This window comes from Schistocerca serialis, chromosome 11 (genome assembly GCF_023864345.2).
Source record: "Schistocerca serialis cubense isolate TAMUIC-IGC-003099 chromosome 11, iqSchSeri2.2, whole genome shotgun sequence".
Lineage (NCBI taxonomy): Eukaryota > Metazoa > Arthropoda > Insecta > Orthoptera > Acrididae > Schistocerca > Schistocerca serialis.
Window position 1 is genome coordinate 139,252,169 of NC_064648.1, and position 20,372 is coordinate 139,272,540.

General features: G+C 45.5%; 1 protein-coding gene across 1 annotated transcript in view; it reads right to left on the reverse strand.

Annotated features, from left to right (window-relative positions):
- LOC126426543 (uncharacterized) overlaps positions 1 to 17,554 on the reverse strand; it is a 122,789-nt gene extending 105,235 nt beyond the window's left edge. The window contains exon 1 of the mRNA XM_050088446.1: positions 17,467 to 17,554. The gene's annotated coding sequence lies outside the window, so the exon portion shown is untranslated. The remainder of the gene's footprint in view (positions 1 to 17,466) is intronic.
- Between the last annotated feature and the right edge of the window lie 2,818 nt (positions 17,555 to 20,372).

Sequence of the window (20,372 nt, forward strand, 5' to 3'; positions counted from 1 at the left end):
GGACGCCGGGGCAATTCGGAGGTGCGTGGTATTGAACGTTCCGCAGCTGTAAGAATAACGTCGGTAATATGTGTGACCTCATCGTCGACGCTGGGAAAGCGACGGTCATCAAATGTCGCTAGAGACGAAAAAAATGTCCAATCGGCTTGGGCAAACTTCCAGCGTCGCGGGCGCATATATGGCAGTTGAGGCTGCAGTCTGAGGACACATGGAAAGTGGTCACTCGAGTGTGTATCATCAAGGGCGAACCATTCGAAGCGCCGAGCTAGCGGAACAGTACCGACCGCAAGGTCCAAATGAGATAAATTTGTCGTGGAGGCATACAAAAATGTGGGGACCCCAGTGTTGAGGCAAACTAGATCCGCTTGGTGGAAAACGTCTAGCAATATGGAGCCACGTGGACAAGGATGTGGAGATCCCCAAAGCGGGTGGTGGGCATTGTAGCAATATGGAGCCACGTGGACAAGGATGTGGAGATCCCCAAAGCGGGTGGTGGGCATTGAAGTCCCCAACCAGCAAATAGGGGGGTGGAAGCTGACCAAGAAGATGAAGGAGATCAGCTTGTGCCATTGGTGTGGACGATGGAATGTATACAGTATAAAGAGAGAACGTGTATCCGGAAAGGGAAAGACGGACGGTGACAGCTTGGAAGGAAGTGTTTAAGGGGATTGGGTGATAATGGAGAGTATCATGGAGAAGAATCATGAGTCCTCCATGGGCTGGAGAGCCTTCAACAGAGGGGAGATCATATCAGACGTACTGAAAATGAGGGAGAACAAAGCGGTCATGGGGACGCAGCTTTGTTTCCTGAAGACAGAAGATGACCAGCGAGTAGGATCGTAAGAGGATCGACAATTCATCCCGATTGGCTCGAATGCCGCGGATATTTCAGTGGATAATGGACATGGGGTGAACAGAAAATGGAGGAATGTGACCAAAGTTGCTGTCAACTCAGACTGCTCGGAGCTAGCGACCGACAGCATGGAATGGTAGTCAGCCAAAGGCAGAAGATCCTGATCCATAGGTTGGTCAGGAGCAGCTCCTGCCACCAGCGATCGGCCGGTTGACCGGCCACCAGCAGTGCGCCTCGGCGACACAGAAGACGGCCGAGGGCGATTTCCGCCAGGTGGTGCTGTAGATGGGACACGCTTTGGCGGAGAAGGAGAGGAACTGGGTTTCTTTGTAGCCTTCTTAGAAGTATGATGTTTAGATGAAGGAGGAACCGATGGTTCACGAGTATGCTCTTTTTTGGAAGGCTTGGTGTCTGACTTTTGGGCTCGAGATTTAGCAGAACCCGATGAAGGGTGAGCCATAGAGTGGGCAGGCGAAAGTGATGAGGTTGAACGGGCGATCTTTGCGCTGGCCGATCTGACGACCGTGGCACTAAAGGTGAGGTCGCAAGTCTGCGTGGCCGCCTCCTTTGTTGGCCGAGGAGAAGTAAGGACAGTGCTGTATTTTCCTGTCTGAGGCACGGTGGGCTGGCGACTGGCGAATAATTTTCGAGCAGCAAAGGTCGACACCTTTTCCTTCACTTATTTCCTGGATGAGCTTTTCGTCCTTAAAAACAGGGCAATCTCGAGAGGAAGCAGCGTGGTCACCCATACAGTTGATGCAGCGAGGGGATGGAGGTGGACAAGCACCCTCATGGGCATCCTTGCCACACGTAACACATTTAGCCAGATTGGAACAGGACTGGCTGGTGTGACTGAACCGCTGACACCGATAGCAACGCGTAGGGTTTGGGACATAAGGGCGAACGGAAATTATCTCATAGCCTGCTTTGATTTTCGATGGGAGTTGAACTTTGTCAAATGTCAAGAAGACAGTGCGGGTTGGAATGATGTTCGTGTCAATCCTTTTCATAACTCTATGAACAGCCGTTACGCCCTGGTCAGACAGGTAGTGCTGAATTTCTTCGTCAGACAATCCATCGAGGGAGCGTGTATAAACGACCCCACGCGAGGAATTTAAGGTACGGTGCGGTTCCACCCGGACAGGGAAGGTGTGGAGCAGAGAAGTACGCAGCAATTTTTGCGCCTGGAGGGCACTGACTTTCTAACAACAGGGTGCCATTCCGTAATCTGGAACAAGACTTTACAGGACCTGCAATTGCGTCGACACCTTTCTGAATAATGAAAGGGTTGACTGTGGAGAAGTCGTGACCTTCGTCAGACCGAGAAACAACAAGGAACTGTGGCAACGATGGAAGAACTGTCTGTGGCTGAGACTCAGTGAACTTACGTTTGTGAGCAGACATAGTGGAAGGTGAGGAAACCATTGGGGAAGAATCCCCCATGATTACCAGCGTCTCCGATGGCGCGCTCCTCCCTTGTGGGGGCCCTAACTGAGGGCACTCCCGTCTTAGGTGATTGTTCACACCTCAGGTCACACCTCCCGACAAACGGACGGAGGGACCAATCGGCACTTTCGGAAGGTATCAGCTCAGGTAATCACCCCTCCCTGGGCCTGGCCGTTACCAGGGGGTACGTACGTGTCCTACCTGTCTACCCGGGGCGGGGAATTACGCGTTACCCCGTCACCGGTTACGCATGGAAGTGCGTGGGTCGGCCTTCAGACACGCACAGGGAGGAAAAAAGAGAAAGGGAAAGGAAAGAAGAGGGGTCTCAAACACCGCAGCGGAGAAAAATGCAGAGAGAAGCGGGAAGGAAAAGAGAAGGACAGAGGAAGGACGAAGACTTGCAAGCAAGGAATTTGTAACAGTTAAGAGCGTCCGTCTCCGGACGTAGGCACAAACCATACTCCCAGAGGGGGAGAAAGGGAAAGAGCCAGAGGTGAGGGGGGGGGGGGCGAAGATGGGGGAGGGGGAAGGATGAGGGAAGGGAAGGTATGCAGCCCGGAAAGGAAGGAGGGCCACATTAGCTCGGGGTCCCGTGCTCGCTACACACGTGTCCACAAAAGAGTTGTGAACCCCCTGGGGGGGAACGTATGTTGTTGTCCTACATTGTTTAGCTCTGGTATTTACAGGGTCAAAGAGAAAGCATCCTAGGTTTTGGAGGGAGAAGCAGTAATTGTAATGATCTCCACTACAACAGAAACAAGAAGCACAACTTAAGGAAAAATAATGTAATGTGCGTTCCAGCTCACAAGCGACATTGAAGCAGATAGTTCCTGTGACTTAGTATGGACAAAGGTTATATTCGACAACTGGAATAAATTAATAACTGGCTCCTTTCACCGACCCTCGGTCTCAGATGAAACAGTTGCTGAACATTTCAAAGACAACTGGAGTATCATCGCAAATAGGTACCCTAATCATACAATTATAGTTGGCAGTGACTTCAATCTATTTCCCGTATGTTGACAAAAATATATTTTCAGACCCTACTGTAGATAGAAAACTTCCATAATTGTTCTAAATGCTTTTTATAAAATTATTTTCAACAATTAGTTTACGAGGCCATTCAAATTGTTAATGGTTACGAAAACACACTTCACTTCTTAGCCACAAACAATCTTGAGCATCACGACGGATACAGGAATTAGTGAACACACAGAAATGTGGCGAAAAATCCATAGAGATTCTGGTCCTATGTTAAGAAAAAAGTGGTTCAAATGTCTCTGAGCACTATGGGACTTAACATCTGAGGTCATCAGTCCCCTAGAGCTTAGAACTACTTAAACCTAACTAACCTAAGGACATCTCAAACATCCATGCCTGAGGCAGGATTCGAACCTGCCACCATAGCGGTCGCGCGGTTCCAGACTGAAGCGCCTAGAACCGCTCGGCCACACAGGCTGGCTTAAGAAAACCAGCGGCCTCAGTGCGAGCTCTAATTTCCCCTATCTTCGAGTCGTGATCATTGATCGGTTTGAAAGTTGGGGGTAATAATATATGCTCTACATCCTCGGCGAACATCCGATTTTGGAATTTAGTGAGCAGCCTCTTCCGTTTAGCGCGTAGTCTATCTGCAAGTGTGTTCCAGGATTTGTAACGATCTCGGGATGGCTAAACGTACCAGTCACGGATCTTGCCACTCTTCTTTGGACCTTCTCTGTCTCTTGAGTAAGACCCAACTGGTAAGGCTCCCATACAGACCAAAAATACTAGACTGGACGAACTAAAGTATTGTAAGCGATTTCCTTTGTTGAAGGACTGCATCGCTTTAGGAGTCTACCAATAAACCGCAATCTAGAGTTCGCCTTACCTGTTACTTGTGTAATCTGATCCATTTGAGATCATTTCGTGTAGTCACACCCAGATGCTTGACGGATGTTACGGCATCCAAAGATTGGTCATTTATCTTGCACTGTTATATTAATGGGGATTTTCGCTTTGTTATACGCAGTAGGTTACACTTACTGATATTGAGAGATAACTGCCGTTCATTACACCACACATTTTCTGCAAATCCTCATTGATTTGTTCACAACATTCGTGCGATACCACTTTCCTGTACACTACAGCTTCACCGGCAAACAATCGAATGCCGCTGTCAATTCATCGTAATTCATTTGAGTCATCTCTATGTCTCCCTCTACGATTTTTACCCTCCACGCTGCCCTCCAATGCTAAATTTCTGATCTCTTACTGTAACAGAAAAGGAGTATTTCTGAACACTTTCATTTCTAAAGTCAGTAGCACTTATTACAACGAGTAACGCCATGTTGTTCATTGCGCCAACTGTTTTGTAAAAGGTTGACTTTTACACGCCTGTGTTCAGTACGAACTGTTCCCCTGGATTTCTGACTGGCTTTATATCTCGGCAGTAATCATGTTCTGATACCTGAGCCAGAATCGGTGATTCTGGCTCCGTTCTCGCCCGACTACAGTCCGATGATCGGTTCGCGGCTGCAGTCCAAAAACAACTGTCCGAGCGACCGCCGCTTCAATCGCGCGGACTGTGTGGCCCGCAGAAACTTATTTGTTCTTATTTAATAGAATTTTCATGTTCTTCACCAACTGAAACAGCATCTTAGCTTTTCACGCAAATTAAGGCCATGTAAGCATGGGCTTTTCATAATGTATTTCTGACCAAAAAGCTATTCTGGAAGCTGGAGTGCAGAGTTTTTCTTAATCACTCCTTTTGAGTTGCGTAGATATTTGCACAGCAACTTCCATCCTCTAACATATCTTTAGATCAAACAGGGGAGCAAAATACCGATTTTCATAAATTTAGCTTTAAAATTTTTTAATGTACCGAAATATTTTATTAAAGATTTTCATGCGCTATTGGACTCTTCGGGGCTGAATTTTCAGCAGCACTGAAACACTTATTTCTTTTATTTTCTGACTGAGGATCTAGATTCCAGTTTTCGCATTTCTACCTTCAACACTTCCTTAATAGCGACGTTTCTCGAAACATCCTACATCCCTGTTTCACCCCCTTAGGGTTGAAATTTCGGGCAATACCTTCCCAGACGACGCGTACGGTGTAAGGTCCGCACCCCCTGGAGACTTCGAGTTCCTCACCTTATCTGACCTGACCCCGTCTAGCAGGGAGGAGGCGAGGAGCGTCCAACACAGTACATCCTACAGCGACTCGTGTTCACGGTCGGTGCAGCAGTGTCCGCAGTCTGTGGTTAGCGTCCCAGGTTCGATTCCCGACAGAGTCGCTAATTTCCTTCTCTCGGGGTCTAGGCTGAAGGAAACGTTCTTCTGCCTGAAAACTTCCTGTGGTGTCCACATTTTTTACGCCCCCAATATTTTCCGACTCAGCGTGAAACATCGCTTTCAAACGATATGAAGCACAAAATGCACCGTCATGAATGTACCTGTATACCCTCATGTACATAACCGTTATAGTGCTGTTTTCCAACACAGTTCGCGAGTATCAACCAAATCTAAACAAAGCACCACAAAATTAATATCGTGATGGGGCACGTAGTGAAACTAAGTAGCTACCTACAGATCCAAACCTGAGACGACTTTGCGGAATGTGGTGGTGGGTACTTATGTTCTCCGAAGCCGTTCTTCGCTGCGCCGTGACGTCAGTCTCCTGTCTTCTGGTATCACTAGATCTCAAAACGACGTCGTCCTTATACATAAAACACAGCCGATATCGGTAATTTCGAAATTTGTCTGTGGCCGTACCTCTTCAAACTGATGTCCACATATAACTACCAAAACCAGGTATCACGTTTTTGTGAATAAAGCTAACGCACTCCAGGGAAGAAGACGGGCTGCATGCCGTGCAGACAAATATGGCCGCCGATATGCGGCAGTCTGTGTCGGCAGCTTCGGCAGCCTTTAGTGCGCACCGCGAATACGGCACGACGCTGCTTTCAGCTGTAGGGACAATCTGTGTGCGCCTCACGCCGCCCTGCACGGCGCGTGGAGCAGCCACCAACGACGCTCTTAAAGCCCAACTCCAGAAAATAAGCTGCTTATGTGTGAGCAGTAATGAAGAGGAGATGAGGTTATTATAACATTTTCAACATTTCGCGGCCCTGTCAGCAGCTGTATAAATATTAATTTGAAATTAACAACAGCCTCAGTTGCAATGTTTACCTAGATTTACCTAGGTTTCAGTTGGGACAACCCAACCTTCTGCAGAATAAAAGGAACTACGATTTGTCCACACTGGGAAACGTCAGAAACTAAAAACTATACTACAGAAATACGTCGCCACATTGTAATAACTTACCCGGGAAACAGCCACGGCCCCACTCCGCGACCGCTGTACGGCAGCAACGGACGTTGTACTGGTACTGTCCACAGCCTCGAGAGCGCATGCGCGACACACTGTGTTGACACTCGTACCAACGAGTACTGCTAAACTTAAAATTTTATGAACAACCAGGTGCGGCTAACGAAATTGACGTACACGTTGTCCTGTAAGGAGCACAGATATAGCGACTGTCTTAACATTCGTAATAATTTGTTGGACGTCAAAAGTGAAGGGACCAATGCGTTTACTATTTTAAGCCAACCTAGCATATTTGAGCTAAACATCGAACTTGATCGCATGGGGAAAACTACGGGTTTGAAATACCGGATAATCCCAGCTATTCGGCAAAACGGGAGTGCTAAAACATGTTGATTACTCCCTACGATTATGGCGGATGGAATAACGGTTGAACACCTTCAAAAAAGATTTTGCTTCGCAGCAGCAGCTGGACGTTAAGAAGGTTATTTTTTGTCTGTAGTACGGGAACATCGCAATGCAAAAGCTTAGTATTATTCGGAGGGTTGGGTGCGTGAGCGGTTTGCACCAAGTGTTCAGCGAATGTCGAACCACGCTTGCCATCTGCAACTTTAGTAGGGATAGGTTCCTTGTATCTCGTTAGTAAGGCTCTTCCTGTTTGGCCGATGTAAAATTTCGGACAGTTGCCACATGCAATCTTGTGAACTCCAGATAATGACAATTTAGGCTTTTTTAAAGTGTGAATCAGGTTCTTCTGCAGCCTACTGTTAGTAGGCAAAATTGTCTGGAACCCTGGGTTCTTTAGAAGACGCCCTATTTAATATGAAACTTTACCTATGAATGCACTAACTTCTGGCATGATACCTAACGTGGAACTTTTAGTTCCATTATTATTTACTTTCCTGTCTTAGAGCCGTCTCTTCATTTCAAGCTCGTAACCGTTATTTCGCGCTGTTGTTTCCAGGGTTGCCAGTTCGTGTTCCAAGGCTTCTGCGGATGGGGGAATGGATATCGCTCTATGTATACTAGAATGAAAAAGTGCCATTTTATGCGCCAGCGGGTGTGCAGAATCGGCAGGTATGACATTCTCAGAAAACTTATGCTTCCTGGAGATGAAGATGTCACATTCTATGTGATCATCGACTATACTTAACTTAAGATCTACAAAGTCATACTGGGTGACTCGTTTTCAAGAGTAAACATTTTCTCGTGGAGATCGTTGAACAGTACAAGTATCTGATCTATGTCTTCTTGGGATGAGTCAATTACCAAGAGAATATCATCCATGTATCTCGGCATACAACTTTATTTTCTCCGCCATCTATATATTACTAACAAAAAATTGAGATTCTATCGTATCCATGAATATATTGGAAAGAATCCCTGCTAGAGGGCTACCCAATGCTAACCCGTACGGTTGTGAGTATATTTTGTCTTTAAAAGAAAAGTAATTGTATTTCAAAACAAGGCGCGGGAGATTCATGAGCTCATCAATTTCAATATCTGACAATTTCTTATGGAAGCGTAAGTTCCATTCCGGAATATTTAAAGTCCGATCTACAGGTACGTTGGTACGGAGGCTGGAAACCTCAAAGAGGGCCAGCTCGGATGTGGCATGGCAGATTACGTTATTCAGTTCATTTGCCATTCGACAGAGTTTCTGAAAGTAATTTTTCCGGAAAGCGAAGTTGTCGCTAATTTTGTAATGTAAACAGATAGCCAGCTTATGGTACGTACTGTTTGTACTGTCCACGATCGGACGTATCGGATGGAAGTTTTTGTGAACTTTGAATTGGCTCGTTAGTGTGGGAGGCTTCGGGTTCATATTCAGGAGCCATTACTTTTGAAACACTCCTATTAATTTATTAGTGTTCTGCAAACCTGTTCTTATCTCTTTATGTAACGCTTGAGTAGGATCTGATTCGATGGAAGTAATGCCATTTTGATCGAAAAACGGCTGTTTTATCTATGTATTCCGCTTTGGAAGCTATAATTAACGAGTTCCCGTTATCGGCTTTCGTAATTAGGGCGCCATTCTCCATTTTACGAGTAATACTTTTCACGGTTCTATAACGTAAAGCTTTGATTGAGCGACAGACCATTCATTTTCTAAGATTTTACAGGATTAGCCAAACCGCGTTTGAACATTCTTTGGCGTTTTGGTACACTCCAAACCTAATTTAAGGCATACTATGAAATTGTCTACCACGTGTGGTTCTTTAATCACAGGTGCGATATTGAATTTCAGCGCTTTGGACACTAACTGCGTCTTAGCTGTTGAAAACATTACAAAAGTTTTATTAATAACACGTTCACAGAACGTGGGTTTAAAACTGTATTATTGGAACATCCTTGTTGGTTACCTCTGATAACACCCTTAGACAAATTTGACAGTTTTTTCGCATGCCTTGTAGCGTGTTTCTTCTTTCTGTTTGGCAATGACATCAGTGGCCTGTGCCCAAAAATCATCTATTTGATAATTGGAAGACTTCGAATAGTGCATCAATATTTCAAGATACAACAAATAAGCTTTCTCGTTTAACTAATCTTTCTTTGTATGGAATTCCACAACCACAATTCTGTTATTGAGGATCTGAGCTATCAATTTCTTTTTGAAAGTAGGCGATTTATAATATTTTCCTACATAATTTCGAGTACTAGCATGGCCATTTCATTTACTAACAAGTGTAAACAGAATAACGTGACCCCGATGTTTGTCAGCGGATATTCCATGCCGGAAAACACAATCGTTGTTTCCTTTGAACGGACAGCACGGCTCTTATCAGAGACCCATCTGAGAAGAAATTCCGATGTTCTAGGTCAAAATGCGAGTAGATTTTTGTTTTGTAGAACATCCTCACATCCCCCCCCCCCCCTTGGCGCCCCCCCCCCCCCCCCCGCTCTAGAGAGACAAAACGCGACGTTGTTAAGGCGGTAATGAACGGAAGAATTTCGAAACACTGACTACTTCTAGCAGGAAAGAGAGGTGGTGAGCCCTACACAGCGTATCCTAGACCCAGTCGTGTTCACGGTCGGTGCAGCAGTGTCCGCAGTCCGTGGTTAGCGTCCCAGGTTCGATTCCAGGCCGAGTCGCTAATTACCTTCTCTCGGTGTTTGCGCCGCCCCCGTAACTTCGGGTCATCTCCACCGCCGAGCAGATCGGCCAAGCTGAAGGAAACCTGCCTGAAAACTTCCTGTGGCGTACACATTCTTTACGCGCCAATGTTTTCCGGCTCAGCGTGAAACATCGCTTTCAAACGATATGAAGCACACAAAATGCACCTTCATGAATGTACCTGTATACCGTCATGTGCATAACCGTAATACGTTACAGTGCTCTTTTCCAACACACTTCTCGTGTATCAAATCTAAACCTAAAGCACCACAAAATTAATATCGTGATGGGGCATGCAGTGTAACTAAGTAGCCACCTAAAGATCCAAACCTGAGACGACTTTGCGGAATGTGGTGGTGGGTACTTTGTTCACCGAAGCCGTTCTTCGCTGCGCCGTGACGTCATTGTTGCTGCTGCCGCCGTCGCCGCCCCCCCCCCCCCCCCCTTACGCAGTGTGCTCGCAGCAGCCGGTTTCCACCAGCCTCGCCGCGTGACGTCACCCGCTGACCCTGGACTGGCGACCCGCAGTTATCTGCACTGCGCGGACGCCCGCTTCCTGCCCACAAACCGCTGTTCCGCCGTGCCAGCGAGTCTTCTCGAAGCTTCCAGGCCTGCATCGAAATCACGACGACGAGAAAAATCGAGAAACTGCGGCCAATACAGACGCCTTACCGAGGATCACCCTACCCACGCACCATTCGTGGGCGGAAGAGGAACCTAAATTTTCCCTGTCTGTTCCCTTGTGCTGCGCCGAGTACGATGGCCAGAACTTATTCTGTGGCGGCTGTTTTTTTGCAGTAACCCTTATATATTTGCGCTGCTCACTTTCAACAGTTCCCAGTAAGTGGCTGTCGTCTGCGCTCTGATTCGTTGATGCGGAAGAGACTGACCGGTCGCCGTATTCGGTTTTATACTACCGGAGCACTGGTGCCACATTTAGTGGCTTTGTATTGAACCAGGAGCAAGGAAAAAATCCCTCGAAATCTCGTAGCTACAGGTACGAATTCTTACAATATAACCGCGCAAAATATCGCTATATGACGTCATCCCCGCAAACTGCACTTACTTTAGATTCAAATACCAAGTTTAATTTCTGACGCTTCAAAGTAAGCACAGTAAGAAACTAACTACAGTAAGGTCCGCACTGTGGATCACCACACAAACTGGTAAGAGTTGACGCCATCGTTTTCTTTAGTCCTGTCTGAAGTATTTCGGTCGAGAAAAGCCACATTAATAAAGCTTTGCGTGAGTTTATAAAAACTGCACCGTCCATGATGTAATTAATATATTTTTGAAGCACCTACAATAAAGAGGCTACCAAGATGGTAGTAATTATCTTTTAGCCAAATTAGAGACTAACCGTCCATAGATATAATTTTCATGTTTTACGTCCGTCTAGGTGGTAATGATTATTTGCATATTTTTATGTAAATAAGTACAAAGAGGAAATAATTTGTACACGCAGTAAGTATAAGTAAATACGCAATACTAATTTCTGTAGGAGAAAAAGAAAGAGAAACAGCTGTTTGAAACTCCTAGATAAGGAGACAAAAATCCCTGACTTGCCGGTCGTCTTGTTTCCTTCGAGTTGGCAAAATTTACACGACAAAAGAAAGAAGGCATGGAAGGTCGGGGACATATTTTGAGAAACAGTAAGGAGCACGACATTTGCTATCAGCAGATTTGCCCAAGTATTAAGCATTTTAATCGTAAATAAACTAGAGACGGAATTATTTGTGAGTGGTAACGAAAATTCATTGTATCAGCTGTGCAACTCAGAGATAAGCGAAAGTCCTGCAGTGCTTTAGAGAGGGCGTTACTTCACCTATTGTGGCATTTCGTAACTTGTAATCGCAGTTTTACGTACGGAAAGGAACGGCGCTTAAGTGATACTGTAAGTGAACTAAGGGTAGGTAGGGCGTGAATTACAAGTTAATGAACAGCAACACTGATAGCTCACCATACACTAGGTATTTACGCGTTAGAAAGCACTTGTGTATAAATTTCTCAGCATTATTTTGAAAGAAGAATAAAGCCATTGGTGCAGTGGTTTTCCGTACTTGGCTCTCCACATAACGAACTTCTACATCCAATTTTAGAATTCAAACACTTACACTCGACGTATCAACGATACCCGCGTCTTTGTATAAGTCCGTTACACGCGGAACTGCATCGGTTACATGTACGTACATAATTAAATTGTGTACCACAGAGGAGTAATATGGGTTCAATAGAAGTAGGCATATACTCATCATTTACGTACATTATCTTTCATTGCTTACGGAAAGATTCCCGACACTAAGGTACACAGTGTACGTACTGGGATTAAAGTCAGCACGTGAAGTGTAACCAAGCGTGTTCAGAAAGTACCAGATTCTGTGAATTAAAATTAGGCGCAGCAGTGATTAATTGTAAGGGCACAGAAGTACTTTGATGGTTAACATTTCGCACGTGTTCTTGGAGGCACATTTACGTGTACAGATACTACGTACGTTATTGAAGTAATTCGTAAATGCAATGTTGTCAACCAGACTGACTAAGAATTTAAAGACTTCTTGGCCTTGTGTAAAATTAGCAAGGGGATTGAGATCATGAGTTGAGCTGCTCAGCACCGTATTGGTGCAGAAACTAAAGACGACGGGTAAAAGGCGGAACAGAGGGCTACCATCAACGATTCACTCGTTTCCAGAATTCACATTTTTCCGAAGTATTAGATGTACGAATATGATTGGATGCCATTACGAATTCAGCGCCTTGCCAAAATGCCGACAGGGCAAGACTTTTCATGTGTTGGAACATGCGAGGTATTTGACCAAATGTGGCAGCTGCAAAAAAAACCGTTTAAGGGGTGGGGGGAGGGCAGAACGAGATTTTTGTACGCAGTCCACACAAGTCAACAGCACGCAGAAGCCACGAACTCTGAACGCCGCAGCCAAGTGTGTGGAAGACAGTGCGTCGGCGGTTAGACTTCAAACCGTACCGTCTGGATCCCTTACAACAATTAAAAGCGGACTGTTACGGCCGGCGCCTTCAGATTTGCGCCACATTGCAGGGATCAATTGAGGATGGACATTTCGCCCCCCACGCTGATATTCAGCGACAAAGCAATTAACACTTTTCTGAAAAAGTTTATCTCCGCAATGTGAGCGAGTGGAGTACTGAAAAACCTCAGGTGATTTCGGCGCATGGAGGAGATTCGCCGAGGGTTAATGTATCCTGTGCAGTGTGACAGGCGAAGCTGAATGGGCCGTTTTAATACTGTGACAACTGTGGCGGGTACATCTTAGCTCGGTATGTTGCAGTTGTTTCGACAACTCATTCCGGATTCCAGGAATTTCATGTTCCAGCAAGACAAGCCTACCCTTGTGGGAGCATCGGTGTTTGTCGGTACCTAAACGACGAAATTTCGCATCGCTGGATTGGCCGTAGGCGGTTAACGCAAGTACTGATCAGCTTGCAAAAGCAGTTAACAATCGATGTTTGAAAATTTGAAACTGGTCACGGGTTTGGGTAGTTAAACTGTATGTGTCGTAATTGCGGTTGTCTCCTATATGTAAGTCATAATGTTTATAATTCTCCTACAGCCCTGTTTCTCTTAATATTTATTGTCGAAAATCTAGCGATTAAAATAGGGTTTCATTGCGCTGTGGCTGACTCAAATGAACTTGAAATATTAGCAGAAGGCCACTCGATCACTGATTACACAAAGTAGAGGCCATACTGGATGTTACCGAGAACTCGCGTCGCAGGTATGTATGCACGATGATCTTCAGAGCCATTTTGTTTCTTTTTAGACCACTCGGCCAATGGGCTTGCGAAAATTTGAAAGGGCGCGAAACACAGCAACGTAAGCGTGAGACGCAGTACAAAAAAAACAGACAAAAAAACCGTGGACGGGAGAACGCGGTCTGTACTCGTCCGGAGAGTGTTGGCTGCCGCGGGGCGCCGTGCTCACGTGTCGGCTGGCCGGCCGGCTGCACAGGTGTGGACCTGCCTCCACACCAGGGACAAGCGGTGCCCAGCACTGAACCTGCCGATTCCAACTGTGCATCACCAAAACGGACATAGAACACTCTTCGAAAGCTAACATGCGTGAAATACGTGCCACACAAAAATTGTTACTGTAACATTTCATTTCTTTGGCTCCGCTGAGTGACAACCATACTGTAACCTGACAACCTGTACCAGAACTCTGGCTAAGCAACGGACCACTTCTCCACAACACACTTTACAAAAAATAATATAGCAGCCACGCGTTCTGTTGTATCCGTGAGTGTGTGACGTCACGCAGCACACCATTACGCCACGGGTCAATGTGGACGGCCGCTATCAGCAGCTGCGAGCTGCTCCACTTTAGGCAGCCGCCTGTACTGGAAATACGGGTACTTGCAGAGCCTTGATGCTTTGAGAAAAGTGAAACACACGACGGAAGTCTGAGAAAAGTGCAGATTTTTTTCAACTGATTAACTACTGAATGGTGTATCACCAAATGGACCACCAAGGCGACAGTGAAATTTTAGCGAACCGTTTTTTCTTCATCTGAGACACTGAAGTACCGGGTGCTCATAAGTAAAATGCAGCTACTGACCGAAGTCCACTGTGGTCTGTGAGTATGGTAAGGCATCGAAACACTGTAGACATGCTAATGCGTTAACGCGAAACCAGTTGGCGCCGGAGGAAATCAATTCCAATACCAGGTGCGAATCTGTCACTGTGCAACACCTCGCGGAAGTCTCCGGTGATTATACTGAACAAGTTCTGCAAGTGGCGGCTAATAATATCGACATTCTGCCTCTCTCACTTGTTTGCCCCTTCCTGTCCACATTCCGTTCCCAATGCATTAGATATGGGAACATTTCTTTCCAGTGTAAATCGGTTCCCCAAGGGCGCATTAGCATACCAAGTTTCGCTGCGATACAGCAGTCACAGCCCACGATGGACCTCTGCGAGTGGCTCAACTTGAGACTAGAAGCACACACCGGTACAGCACGGTTCCTCCTGCACGCAGGCTACCCTCAGCCACGTGTCAGGGCGGCACCACGCCACCGTCTCCACGTTGCGTCACGTTTACTGCCGGCCCAAATATCCTGCGAGACACCACAGTGCGAAATTTTATGCAGCTATCACATTTTGCTGGTGGACAGAACACCTAATGAATTGAAAGCACCCGGAAACATCCTACACATTCCTAAGTCACGAGTGACCTTACTCCCTTATTATTGGATATGTGTGTGTGAGCTAAAGAGCTGATTCCACACAATCGCGATTAAATGGAGGCCTTTTTAGGAAACTGTTTTGGCTGCCGCTACTGCTCATCCGTGAATGCCACAGTTTTCTACAATTCAGAAAATCTTATCTCGCTACACACGATACGTTTTGCACAGCTCTTTAATACGGCGTGCATCAATTGCGTTGTATATTTTGTGATAGGCGAGTATAAATACGGAAACCACCACACACAGTTCCACGTCACGAAAGTGAAGGGCATTTAGAGCACCGATTCCGGGTTACTTATTACACACAAAATTCGCGCAACTTTTATCAAATCATCGTGTCCCTCACGTGTGACGACAGTCACTTTTCCGTGACGTCACGCGTTCTTTGCTGGCAGTGGATGAGGGGAGCACACTGAACAGCCGTCGTGTTTATCTACCTGTTTGCCAAGGAAATTGTCAATTTTATGGTTTTGTTATTCAAATTTGCGTTTTACGACGATGTGCAGTCTAACTGACACATGGCATTTTTGAACTCTTCAAGACAGGTCGTCTTCAGTACTTTGTCATGCCGAAGTGTCTGTAAATGCGACGTCAGTGGCCACCGACAATTCCGAAACTGTGACTTACCATCAATAACGGGTAAGACTTCTGTAACAGTATCTGGCTAAACGAAATAATTTTTACTGTAGGTTTCTGTCAAACAATTAGCAAATGCCCCCACACATGTTATAATTTTGACGTGATTCAGCCCTCTGACGGAACAACAAATCTACCTCTATTCTCGCAATTGTTGCACTGGAAATGGCACAAATTAAATCTAGATTCTGCCGCCGTTACAGGCTGCACATAGAAATCTACACTGCACTTTAATCGTGTAATTTGAACGTGAAATGAAGAAGCTGGTAAATGACGGCGTCAGAATCACCGACATTCATTCCTCCCTCACATAATACACGACTGAAGCGCAGGCCGCACACAACACGGCGCGCCTCACAGATCGCTGACGCGTTGCTTTGTCGACACACCGGGCTCTCATCATCATCAGGCAAATAGTAACACGAGAACAGCCCAACAAAGCGATGCAGCGTTGTAGAGTGCTAAAAAATTTCATCAGCAAATCACAAACGAGGAGACGTGACAGAGCGATAAAAAATACGAAATGTTTATTTCGTGAAGCACAAACATTACGATAAATTCTCAAGAATTCGCCAACTACTACGCAAATGGTCGCCTCTGTGTAATGAGGGTGTTGGGGAAAGGTACAGATTGCTCGTTGACCATAACCTTAATTCCAGAACATTGTGAAAATACGGAAATGAACGCGAGTGCTGCGTCTCATCGCCACAAGCGTGTCGGCGTCACGCCACGAGTTGTGATTCGCGAATGGATTTCAGGATCCGCAACGCCCACGCAGGAAACAGCTTCCTACGTCTCATTACTTTGCAGACGAGTTTACGCGTGTAACATCTGACGTTAAGCATGTAAGCGAGATAAAGTTTAGAAACGGTTTGAAATTGTTCTTAATGTGTGTTCCAAAGCAAGTGCTCATTCTGAAATACTGGGTAAACACAGTCTGCTTAATTTGCGCTGCTTTTTAAAGAAAAGCCCGTTTATCGCGCGTCTAAATTTTTGACACGTCATGTCTACTGAAGTGTGGGCCGTACGACGATGTAATTTTTGCAGATACCCTACGGGGTGTGGGGATACTGTCTGTAAACTGCGTCGCGAATAGCTAGGTACCGACAAACTACAACGATACGTCTGATGTCTAAGTTGACTCCATGAACAGCGACAACGTGGCCGGAGGGTAGCGGAAAAATCTCTCCAGTTTTTGTAGTCTTGCGTGCAGTTTCTTGGAAGTCGGTAACGGCCCTCATTCTGAAATACTGCCTGACTAACGTCCGCGTATTTCAGCGCCCTTAGTCACGTTACCTCGCGACGCGCAATGTTTCCAACTTCGGTACTCCTCTTACTGTGTGACAACCGCAATTTAAGATTATACCTCTGAATGAGTACATCACGACAACATTTTAAATGACTGAATTCGGCCACATTACGCGAAACATTAAAAAATAAATTTCTGCCACGCCTGCATGCGGCTACACGCCTTGTCGCACTGAAACTCGCTTACTCCAAAGTTCTGCGTTTGATGGTTTTCGTACTTGCGTCCTACGAACATAATCAAGAACGCGAGGTTTTCATTTTAAATGCCTGTTGTACGTGAATTCCGTGGAAATCTACACTGGCACATCGAAACACTAGCCGACTGAATGTGGCGTTATTTTCCATTCGTTCCACGTTATTCTGGCTCAAGTTTTCACAGACTGGAGCAATATCACAAGTAACGACCTATAAAGTACTGAACACTCAAGACGGTAATTTAACACACTGTTAGCCACCCCTTTGTTCGTAGCGGTCGTAATTTTTCAAATTAAGACAAGTATTCGACAAGAGCAGTAAGTGAGTTACGGGACAAAAACCACACAAAAGCGTGCAGAACATCCGCCGCTCCCATAAATTCCTGCCTTACCTTTCTGTGGTATTCCCGTGCAGACACAAGATACACAAGCTCTGTCTGGGCAGGCAGGACAACGTGGCACGCTGCTTCCCTCCAGGCTGCTGCGTCTCAACTGGGCCGCACAGACAGACAGCCGGCTGCCCCACCCAGCGCTGACGTCACGGGGCGGCGTTGCCAGCTCGCGCGGCAGGCGAGGGAACGTCTGCAGCAGGGCGTCTACGTCTGTGTCGGCACTGCCGGACCGTCTGCGTACCACCCACGCCACAGTCAGTTATCTCGAACGGCGCTATACAGCTGGCAACATACACACTCTTCGCCTGACGCCCCAAAAACCGGATTTCGTCAACCGATTCTCCAGTACCGCTTTTGGTGAACGCAAAGATGGAACAAAGACGCTGCATGTTGGTCACGGGATGAGGAGAGGTGTGAACACAACATCTTCCGTCATCGTGCTGAGTGCCAGTGACTTACGAGCGAGCTTCGCGATTCGTATCGATCATTTGCTACTCGAGAAATGACGGACGAATGTGACAAGTTTTCGTTAAAGAACGTTACAGGGATATCAATGCTGCTATCGTCGGTGCCTGGGCTCACGTACTACTTTAACTTCAAGTTACACTGAGGACGACACATTTACCCTCAACGTGTGGACCAACTGAAATCATTCTGTGATTTCGTTGATACTGGATACGGCAAAGTTCTAGGTAGTTTTAAAACTAGATGGTTGTCATTGTTGCCAGGAGTTACGAAAGTTATTGAACCTTTGAAATCTTGTTTTCTATCTCAGAATAGGTGTCCCACGTTGCTGAAACAAATTTTCGAAAACCAACAGTCACTTCTTTGGCTTCATTTCACACAATGCCCATTGAAAATGTTTTTAAATTCAATCCAAAAGTAGGAAATAACCACGGTTTCAGCTTGCTTCAAGAAATAATCAATACCATTTTAATTAACTTGGAAAAGGAAGGTACTTTCACCCTGTCAAAATACGAGCCTTTTACCAATTCTAAGACACTTCGACACTTTTGTGACTTGTTTGGAAAAGTAGAGTTCTCCACTTCAACCTCGATATTTCATTGGAGAACACCAAAAAAAAAAAAAAATACTGTTTCTTGGGCTGAACTTTTAAATTTTCTGATATTTCTTCAGGCAGTAAACTCATGTGCAACATGTCCGCCCCGGTAGCTGAGTGGTCAGCGTGACAGACTGTCAACCCTAAGGGCCCGGGTTCGATTCCCGGCTGGGTCGGAAATTTTCTCCGCTCAGGGACTGGGTGTTGTGTTGTCCTAATCATTATCATTTCATCCCCATCGACACGCAGGTCGCCGAAGTGGCGTCAAATCGAAAGACCTGCACCAGGTGAACGGTCTACCCGACGGGAGGCCCTAGCCACACGACATTTCCATTTCCATGTGCAACATTTCAGACGAGATAGGATGCGTGAACAACATTGTATCCCAGAAACTTGAGGAATTGGAAAAAGCTAACTTGGAAACAGTTAAGAGACTGTGCGATGTATTCCACACACTTAAAAGTACAGGTACTTCTTGTAAAAATATAGACACGCTTGTGAGTTTTGCTCCTGCTGTACCAGACAAATATTGTTGTGGAAAGAATATTTTCAACTGTGAAGTCCCTTTGGAGGGTGGAATGTGTAGTGCTAGAACCACTTCATTCCCCACAGGTGTTAGTGTGTCTCATATTAGAGGCCAAAACCGAACATAAAATTCTTTGTCAAGTACAGAGTAGAGTTGCTCTTATTCAGTAATTGTACTGTCTAATTATTGGATTTATAGTGAATTCTTGCAACGGGTCTTTGTCCTCAGAAGTTGACTGTCGAAAGTAGTTGCTCTGTCCCAGTGTACTTAAAATCAGAATAAGCAAGCATTCTTCAAAACTATATAATGTATGGATGGTCAGTGTCTGCATCAAGTAAATCCTACCCCATATTTAGCAGATTGGGTTCCGCATTTGGAGGCTGCATTCGAGAGAGACGTACCATATGTCGAAGTTTAAGCACCATTTAATATTTTCGTGTGTTTTAATTCAGACATAAATGTCGAGTGGCTCTTTACATACCACCTCATAGAGCCACTCTGCTTCCTAGTCAAGCTCCCTAAAACCATTGTTCTTATCTTCCCTTAATAGCGATCAATCAATAAAATTGTAATATGTTGTCTTGTGTATCCAGTACGAGGATATTTCATTCCTTAGCTCATACAACAGTATGGCAGGTGGTGGTTTTCTCGGCTATTTTTCCAGTACATGAACGAATTTCAGCCACAATCTAAGTTTGTGTGTCTGGTGCGTGCTCAATGAAATGAAAATAACCTCTGTTTGCCTGGTGGCTGTTGGTATTTGAAGTCAGCAACAGGTTTCATTCAGAACACCGACTTTGCCATTAAATCTGAATTTTGCGGAGAACAGGTAGCCTTCATAATGGCGAGATCCTTTTGCACAGGATTTCGGTCACCCCAGGGATCTTATGTCGATGCTGTGACATTGTTAGGGTGTACTAACACGTAAATTTTATTTTCTACAGATCTCTCAATTACTTCATTGTGGTTGATCAGCGTTGTTGCTTGCTTTATGAAACAGTGTCGTCTTTGATGCCTGTTTTGAATTTTGTGTGAAGTGTGTTTATGGTACTTTGGGAGCTTTCGTCGTAATCCTTTTCATTGGGGAGTTTTGTAAGTGTAATTAATGCTCGTGTGACGATTTTGCGCTGGGAATTGCGTGTGAAGCTCATTTTCATTCTACTAGGTTGCTTGTGATGAATACTCTTGTTTAGCCAGTGTGATGAACTTAGTAAAAATTTAGCATGTTATTTAAGTGAATCTGTTTCAGATAGCGTTTTTTTCTGTATAAGATTTTCATTTGCGTTTTTCGAAAATAATTACGTGTAGTCGCTCCAAAAG